Below are 10,221 nucleotides of genomic sequence, written 5' to 3'. Positions count from 1 at the left end.
CACATATAATTGAGATCATATGGTATTTGTCTTTCTGTGTCTAGCTTATTTCATTTAGCATAATGTCCTCTGGGTTCATCACTGTTGTCCCAAATGGCAGGTTTTTCTTCTTTTTTTTATGGCTGAATGATATTTTATTGTATATATGTACCACATGTTTTATTCCATTCATACATTGACAGATGCATAGGTTGTTTCCATATTTTGGTTACTGTGAATAATAGTGCAGATATCTCTTTGAGATCCTGATTTTGTTTCCTTTGGATGTATACCCAGAAATAGAAAATCTGAACAGGCAAATACTGAGTAAGGAGATTGAAATGGTAACAAAAAACTTCCCCCAAAGAAAAGCCCAATCTTCATAGGTAAATTCTACCAAATATTTAAAGAAGAATGAATGCCAATCCTTTTCAAACTCTTCCAAAAAAGTTAAAGCAAACGCTTTCAAACTTATTTTACAAGGCCGGCATTACTCTCATACCAAAGCCAGATAAGGACACTAGAAGAAATGAAAGTTACAGGCCAATTACAGGCATTTGACAAAATTCAACATCCCTTCATGATGAAAACGCTCAAGAAATTAGGTACAGGAAATTATTGATACCTCAGCTTAATAAAGGCTTTATATGACAAGCCCATAGATAGCATCACAATGAACAGCAAAAAGCTGAAAGGAATGGACTCTTACAAATATTGTCTTCCAATCCATGAAAATGGTATATCTCTCGATTAATTTGTCTGCTTTAATTTCTCTTACAGTTTTTAATATAAAATTTGTGCATTTCCCTTGTTAAATTTATTCCTAAATATGTTTGATGCTTTCATCAGTGGGATTATTTTCTTAATTTTTTCTTCAGATTGTTCATTGATAGTATATACAGATAGAATTGATTTTTTGTGCTCATATCTTGTGACCTTGCTAAACTTTCTTATTAGTTCTGGTAGTAATTTTATAGATACCTTAATATTTTCTATATGTAAGATCATGTCATCTGAGAATAAAGACAATTTTGCTTCTTCTTGTCCAAATTGTATGCCTTTAATTTTCTTTTATTGCCTTATTGCACTGACTAGAACCTCCAGCACATATTGAAGGGAAGTGATAAGAGCAGATATTCTTGTCTTCTCCTCAACCTTACAGAGAAAACATTCATTTTTCCCAGTATTAAGTATGATGGTAGCTATAGGTTTTTTGTAGATGCACTTCATCAGGTTGAGAAAGATCCCTTCTATTCCTAGTTTTTTGAGAACTTTTATCATGAATGGGTATTAGATTTTGTCAAGTGATTTTATTGGATCTATTGATATGTTTTTTTTCCTGTCTTTATTCCCTTAATATGGTGTACTACGTTATTTGACTTTTGGATGTCAACCAACCTTCTATTTCTGGGATAAGCCTTCCTGCTTATCATGTAAAATCATCCTCATTTATCACTTGGATCAATTTGCTAAGATCGTGGCATCAATTTTCATGAGGGAGATTGGTCCGTAGTTTTGTTTTCTTGTGATGTCTTTGTCAATCTTTGATATCAGGAGAATACGGCTTCATAAATTGAATACTCCCTGGGAAGTATTTTATACTCCTCTGTATTTTGAAAGGTTTAGTGAAGGGTTGCTGTTATTTTTTCCTTAAATGTTTGGTAGAACTCACCAGTGAAGTCATCCTGGCCTGGGTTTTATTTTGGGGAAGGTTTTAAATTACTAATTCCCATTTCTTTGCTTAGAGATTTTCCTTTTTCTTTTTCTTCTTTACTAAGGTTTGATATTTTATGATTTTCCAGGAACTTTTCCTTATCTAAACTGTTTACGTTTTTGACAAAAATTTTAAGGGAAGGTTCATAACCTTCCCTTAAAATCCTTTTACTTCCCAGAATTCTGTATTGTTGTCTCCTCTTTCAATCTTGATTTTATTAAATCTTTCTTCTTTTCTAATATAATATTTTAAATATAAAATTTGCCTCTAAACATGGCTTTGATTACATCACAAATTTTAATGTCATATTTTCATTTTGTTTGATATACTTTTACAATTCCTTTTTAGTTCTTCTTTGATTCATGCATTATTTAGAAGTGTGATGTTTGATTTCCAGGTATATGAGTATTTCCCTGATTTCTTTCTGTTGTTGATTTCTAATTTAACTTGTTGTGGTCAGAAAAGATACTTTATGTTATTTTAATTATTTTAAATTTGTTGACTACTTTTTATGCCTAGTATATGATTTATCCTGGGGAATGTTGCAGGTGTACTTGAAAAAAAAATGTGTGTTTTTCTGCTGTTGGGTGGATTGTTCTATATATATTAGTTAGGTCATATTTGCTAGTGGTTTTTAAGTCTTATATATTCTTATAGATTTTCTGTCTATTTGTTCTATCATTTACCAAAAGAAGATTATTTAAATTAACTATATTAAATATAAGTATAAAATTGTTGAAGTATCTATTACTCTTCTCCATTCTGTCAGTCTTCGTTTCATTATTTTAGGGCTCTGTTTTTAGGTGTATATACATTCATAACTATTCTTTCTCCCTGATGTTTCGATTCTTTATCATTATGAAATATTCCTCTTTGGCTCTAGTAATGTCTCTTGTCTTAAAGTCTATTTTGCCTCATATTATTATAGCTATTGCAGGTCTTTTAAAATTACTACCTTTTCCCATCGTTTCACTTTCAATCTATTTGTATCTTTGAATCTAAAGTGTGTCTTTCATAGTCACCAATTAGTTGGATTTTGCTTTTCATGCAGTTTTACAAGCTCCAACTTTCAATTGGTGCATTTAATCCATTCACATTTAATATAATTATCAAGGTGGTTGGGTTTATGTCCACCACTTTGCAATTTGTATTCTGTATGACTCATGTGTTTTTATTACTCTTTTCCTCTTTTCCTGCCTCCTATATTGTTTAAAGCAATTTTCAAGGTGCAATTTTTATTCCTCTTTGACTTTTTTAGCTATATATTTTCTCTTAATCATTCTATGGATTACAATATGTATATTAAATTTATCACAATGTACTTCAGATTAATACTTTAATTCTGAGAAAATATAGCAATCTTACTGCAATCTTTGCTCCATTTCTTCACTTCTTTTTGAGTATATCTTTGTATAGCTTTTCTTAGTGGTTGAACTAGTTTATATACATAACATCACAGTCTACTGATGTCATCATTTTACTATTTCAAGGGAAGCTTAAAAAAAACTATATATATATATATATATATATATATAGTCTTTAGTGTTCAGGAGTTTTACTGTGACATGTCTTGCCATGGATTTATTTGGGTTTATATCTCTTTGGAGTTCATTTAGTTTCTTAAATATTTAGGTTTATGGCTTTTTTGCCAAATTTGGGGGTTTTTCAGCCAGCCCCACACTATTTCCCCTCTCCTTCTGGGACTCCAATGACATGAATGTTACCTTCATGTTATAGTCACACAGGTCCCTGAAACTCTCTTCATTTTTAAAATCTGTTTTCTCTTTTCAAGTTCAGTGATTCTTCTTTCTGTCCTTCCCATTCTGCTGTTGAGCACATCCAATGATATGCTTAATTTGGCTATTGTATTTTCCCATTCTGTAATTTTCATTAGGAATTTTTTATATTTTCTATTTCTTTGCTAAAACTTTCGACTTTTCATTTTTTTCAACTATGCTCGTCTATATACTTACCTTTGTTAAGTTTTATACTTTCATGTGTTTTCATGTAACTAATTAACATCCTTTCATTTCAACTTGAAGAATTCCCTTTGGCTTTTCTTGTAAGGTAGGTCTAGGAGATGAACTACCTCAGCTTTAGTTTGTCTGGGGAAGTCTTTATCTTTTCCTTCATTTCTGAAGGGTAGTTTTGCCAAATACAGTATTCTTGGTTGGCAGTTTTTTCTTTCATATGGGAATATATCACCCCACTCATTTCTGGCCTGCAAGGTTTCTGCTGAGAAATATACTGATAGGCTCATGGGAGCTCCCCTGTATGTGATGAGTCACTTTTCTCTTTCTGTTTTCAGAATTCAGGCTTGGAGGAGTGGGGAAAGGGCAGTTGTTGCTCAATGGTTGTAAAGTTTCAGTTATGCAAGATGAATTAGTTCAAGAGATCTCCTGTACAGAATAATGCCTAGAGTGGACAATAATTTACTATGCTCTTAATATTTTTTAATTTTAAATTTTGTTAAAATTTTGATTTTGTAAAATCTCAGGTTAAGAGTTCTTAACACACACACACATACTTTGTAAAATCCCAGGTTAAGGGTTCTTAACACACACACACATACACACACAGAGACACAAAGGGGCACAAGGGAAATTTTGGAGGTGATGGATCTATTACCTTGATCATAGTGATTGTTTCACAGGTGTATGCATAACTCATCACATTATATAATCAATGTATGAAGCTTATTGTCTATCAATTATACTTCAATAAAGCTATTTAAAAACAAAAAGTATGAAGAAGTGCTGAAATAAGAAATTATAAAAAGAAAGAAATAAAGAAAAAGAAATGCTAAAGGAAATTCTTTATGATGAAGGGATATATTACTAGATAGACTATCGGTGAGAACATGAAGATCAATGAAAATAGTAAATATGTAGTAAATAAAGAGACTATTTTTTCTTAATTTTTTTAAAACAAGTGATTGCTGTTACAACAATGCAGCAATGTAATGTGGAGTTTCTTACATGTAGAAATGAAATATATACAATTGCACAAAAAATGGGAGAGGGGTAAATAACATACTGTTATAAGATTCTTATATATTCAGGGGTATATTATTCATTCAAGGTAGACGTGCTTACATGTTGTGATCCTTATAGTAACCATGAAAAGAATAATGCAAAGAAATATGCTTAAATATCCAAAATAGGAGATAGAATGGATTGTTAAATATACTTGATTAAGGCAGGAAAGGAGGAACAAAGAAAAAAGACAAGAGGGACAAATAGAAAACAAATAGCTAAGGTGGTTTGTGACCACCTAGAGGGGTGGGATAGGGAAGGTGGGAGGGAGGGAGACGCAAGAAGGAAGAGATATGGGAACATATGTATATGTATAACTGATTCACTTTGTTATAAAGCAGAAAGTAACACACCATTGTAAAGCAATTATACTCCAATAAAGATGTTAAAAAAGAAAACAAATAGCTAGATAGTTTATTTAAACCTGACCATACCCATAGTTACATTAGATGTAAACGGATTCTCCTGGTGTTAAAGAGGGACATTTCATACTAGAAGTATCAATTCATTAAGGAGACTTACTAATCCTAAATGCATTTGCACCTTAAAGCAGAGCTTCAAAATACACGAAGCAAAAATTGACAAAATAAAGGGAGGGATAACATGTCTACAATTATAGTTGGAGACTATAATATTCCTCTTTCATAAATTTGTGGAAAAAGTAGACCAAAAATCTGTAAGATATAGGACATTTGAATAACACTCTCCACCATATTGATGTAACTGACATTTATAGACTATTACAGCCAACAAATGCAGAATACACATTCTTTCCTCTTGCCCATGAAACTTCATCAAGACAGAACATATGTTGTGTTATAAAGCAAATTTTAGTATAGTATTTCAGAAGAATTAATGAAGAGTAAGTTCTCTGACTGCAATGGAATTAAAGTAGAAATCAATACAGAAAAGATAACTAGAAATTTTCGAATTTGGGGATATGAAGCAATGCACTTCTAAATAACCAATGGGTGGGTAAAAAAGACAAGAGAAATTAGAAAAATCTCAAACTTGATGAAAATGCAACATGTCAAAATACGTGGGGTACACACATTTACAAAATACCTAACCAGTAGTCCTCAAAACTGTCAAAATCATCAAAAACAAGGGAAGTCTGAAAAATGGTCACAGAGGAATCTTAAGAGACATGATGACAAACTGTTGCGTGTGCCCTGGATGGGATCCTGGAACTAAAAAAGGGCATTTGGCAAAAACTTAGGAAATCCACATAAAGTAAGGACTTTAGTTAATAATAATGTATCAGTATTTGTTCATTAGTGTGACAAATCTGTCTTATATCTGTATGCATACTTACATCATACCTGTCTTATATCTGTATGCATACTTACATCATACCATCATCCCTTAACAATAGGGAAGCTAGGTATGTAGTGTACAGGAACTCTTTGTACTGTCTTTCTAAAATTTTTATAAATCTAAAAGTATTCTTAAAATTAATATTTTAAAAGATATGTGGGACTCAGCTAAATCAATTTTAAAGGAACATTGTAGGTTAAAATGTTTATATTAAAAAAGAATACAGGGGCTTCCCTGGTGGTGCAGTGGTTGGGAGTCCGCCTGCTGATGCAGGGGACACGGGTTCATGCCCCGGTCTGGGAGGATCCCACGTGCCACGGAGCGGCTGGGCCTGTGGGCCATGGCCGCTGAGCCTGCGCGTCCGGAGCCTGTTGCTCTGCAACGGGAGAGGCCACAGCAGAGAGAGGCCCACGTACCGCAAAAAAAAAAAAAAAAAAAAAAAAAAAGAATACAAATTTGAAATCAATGACTTATCTTCTATGTTAAGATAGCATGGAAGTAGATTACATAGAATATGGCCAAGCAATATAAAAAGCCAAGAAACCCAAAAGTCACTTCTTTAAAAACATTAATAAATGGATACAAATCTAGCAAGACTGATTTTTTAAAATAGAGAAAAATCAAACCTTCAATATCCGGAATGAAAGAGAGACCATCACTACTATTTTACAGACACTACTAAGATAATAAGGGAACATCATGAGCAAATTTATGCAAATTTATTCAACAACTTATATGAAATGGAAAATTCCCTTGAAAAACTCAACTTACTAAAGATAAGAAAAAACAGAAAATCTGAAAATTCCTATATTTATTTATTATGGAACTTGAATTTATAATTAAAGGCCCACGAAACTTCAGGCCCAGATGGCTTCATTTTTTATTTCATCAGACTTTTAAGGAAGAAATAATACCAACGCTAGGCAAAGTTTTTCAGAAAATAGGAATGAACGTTTCCCAATGCATTTTATGAGGACCATCTGATACCAAAATCTGAAAAGCATATTATAAGAAACAGAAAATTACAGACCAATATTGTTCAGGGACTGGAGGCAAAAATTTTCAAAATATTAGCAAATCAAATCCAACAGTATATAAAATGATAATACATAATGGCCAACTTAAGTTCATGTCTGGAATGCAAATTTCAGTTAACAATTTAAAAAATAGTTCAGGGTAAGTCATCCCATTAACAAATTAAAGAGAAAAATGATATGATCATCTATCTGATAGATGCATAAAAAGCATTTATAATGTTCAATGTTTACCTATGATTTAAAAATTAAAAAAAAACTCTCAGTGAACTAGTAATATTAGAAAACTTCCACAAAAAAGGAAATGTACCAAAAAAAACCCAAAAACCCATAGCTAATATCACACTTGATAGTGAAAGCCTGAACTTTCTCCCCCAAGATGAAAAATAAGGCAAAGATTTTCACTCTTACTACTTCTATTCCACATTGTTCTGGAGGTCATAGCAATTGCAATAAAGCAAGGGAAGTGTAAAAGATATAAAAATTACAAAGAAAGAAGTAAACTTTCTTTATTCTCAGATAACATGATTCTGTATATGAAAATCTCTTTTAAAAATCTACCCCAAAACCCCCTTATTCTAGAAGTAATAAGTTAATTTAGCAAAGTTTCAAGATAAATGGTGTGTATACAAAAATCAAATTTATTTCTAAATGCTAGCAAGAACAACTGAAAAATAAAATTTAAACATAATACCATTTAAAAGAACATAAAACATAAAAAATTAAATGTATTGTGTTCGTAAATTAAAGAAGACGCAAATACATGGGGAGCCGTGCCATAGTCATAAGTCGGAGACTCAATGTTATTAAAATGTCACTTCTCCCCATATTGGTCTACAGATTCAATATAATCTCAATCAATATCTCAGCAGGCTTTCTAATAGAATTTGATAAACTGATTCTAAAATTTATATAGAAATGGACTTCCACCTCCAGCTAAGATGGAGTAACAGGGATCAAATGCACTCTTTCCTCTGAAACAATAGTAATAAGACAAACATATAAAACAATGTTTTTCAAGACCCTCAACATCAGGCAAAGACGGACAGTGATCCCTGAGAGACAGGAAACCATTGAGGTGAACAATTGAGAAGAAGTCTCTTGTTCATGAATCAGAAAACTAAGTATTGTTAAAATTGCAAATCGACCCAAATTGATCTATAGATTTAATGCAATCACAATAAAAAACCCAACAGGCTTTATTTTTGGTAGAAATGGAAAAGCCAATTATAAAGTTTACATAAAAATGCATAGGACCTAACATGGCCAAAATAACTTTGAAAAAATAAAAGTAAAGTTAGGAGGTTAACTCTGATTTCCAGACTTATTAAAAAACTATCATGTAAAAACACTAACTTGAAAAGATATATACACCACCCCATGTTCATTGCAGCATTATTTGCAATAGCCCAGACGTGGAAACAACCTAAGTGTCCATTGCTGGATGAATGGATGAAAAAATGTGGTGTATATATACAATGAAGTACTATTCAACCATAAAAAAAGAATGAAATCTTGCAATTTACGACAACATGGATGGACCTTGAGGGCATTATGCTAAGTGAATTAAAGCAGACAGATAAATATAAACACTGTATGATCTCCCTTACATGTGGAATTAAAAACAAACAAAGGACACAAACATCAACAAAAACCAAGCTCACAGATGCAGAGAATAGACTGGTGGTTGCCAGAGGTGGGGGTGGAGGAGTGGGTAAAGTGGGTGAAGGGGTCAAAAGGTACAATCTTCAGTTGTAAAATTAATAAGTCAATGGGATATAACGTAGAGCATGGTAACTATAATTAATAATACTGTGTTGCATATTGGAAAGCTGCTAAGAGAGTAGATCTTCAAAGTCCCTATCACAAGAAATAATGTTTTGTAACTATGTAAAAAAAAAGCTATAGTATGATATGGACCAAAGATGGACAAATAGTTTAATGGAACAGAACAGTGAGTTTAAAATTGGACTGCAAAACTGATTTTTGACAAGAGTACAAAAATGGGGAAATGGAGGTCTTTTCAACAAATGGTGCTTGGTCAATTGGGTACCAGTAGCCCATAAGTTGGACTTTGATCTGTAACTTGCACCATATACAAAAATTAACTCAAAACAGGTTTTAGACCTAAATGTAAAACCTAAAACCATAAATCTTCTAAAGGAAAATATAAGAGAATATTTTTGTGACCTTGAGTTAGGCAAAGATTTCTTGGATATGATATTAACAGTGTGATTCACGAAAGAACAAATTGATAAATTATGCTTCACCAAATTGAAAACTGCTCTTCAAAAGACACTCTTAAGAGAATGAAAGGACAAATTACAGATTAAGAGAAAATATTTTCCAAGCATATATCTGATAAAGGACTTGTATCTAGAATATACAAAAATGTTCAAAACTCAATAGTAAAAAAACAAAACCTGTGCTTGCTTTGGCAACACATATACTAAAATTGGAACAATACAGAGAAGATTAGCATGGCCCTTGCGAAAGGATGACATGCAAATTCGTGAAGCGTTCCATATTTTTAGACAGCCTCTTCAATAAGTGGTGCTGGGAAAACTGGACAGCTACATGTAAAAGAATGAAATTAGAACACTCCCTAACACCATACACAAAAATAAACTCAAAATGGATTAAAGACCTAAATGTAAGGCCAGACTCTATAAAAACTGTTAGAGGAAAACATAGGCAGAACACTCTATGACATAAATCACAGCAAGATCTTTTTTGACCCACCTCCAGACACTTTAAAACTCTTAGAGGAAAACATAGGCAGAACACTCTATGACATAAATCACAGCAAAATCCTTTTGGACCCACCTCCTAGAGAAATGGAAATAAAAACAAAAATAAACAAATGGGACCTAATGAAACTTAAGAGCTTTTGCACAGCAAAGGAATCCATAAACAAGACGAAAAGGCAACTGTAAGAATGGGAGAAAACATTTGCAAATGAAGCAACTGACAAAGGATTAATCTCCAAAATTTACAAGCAGCTCATGCAGCTCAATAGCAAAAGAACAAACAACCCAATCCAAAAATGGGCAGGAGACCTAAATAGACATTTCTCCAAAGAAGATATACAGATTGCCAACAAACACATGAAAGAATGCTCATCATCACTAATCATTAGAGA

At 32.5% G+C, this 10,221-nt stretch overlaps 1 non-coding gene across 1 annotated transcript; it reads left to right on the top strand.

Moving 5' to 3' along the window:
• Window positions 1-9,504: 9,504 nt before the first annotated feature.
• Window positions 9,505-9,611, top strand: LOC117200298 (U6 spliceosomal RNA). The gene has a single exon (XR_004481772.1). It is a non-coding gene; the product is annotated as a U6 spliceosomal RNA (small nuclear RNA).
• The last annotated feature ends 610 nt before the right edge of the window (window positions 9,612-10,221 follow it).

Source organism: Orcinus orca, chromosome 2 (assembly GCF_937001465.1).
Source record: "Orcinus orca chromosome 2, mOrcOrc1.1, whole genome shotgun sequence".
NCBI lineage: Eukaryota > Metazoa > Chordata > Mammalia > Artiodactyla > Delphinidae > Orcinus > Orcinus orca.
This window is presented reverse-complemented; position numbering and strand designations above follow the sequence as displayed.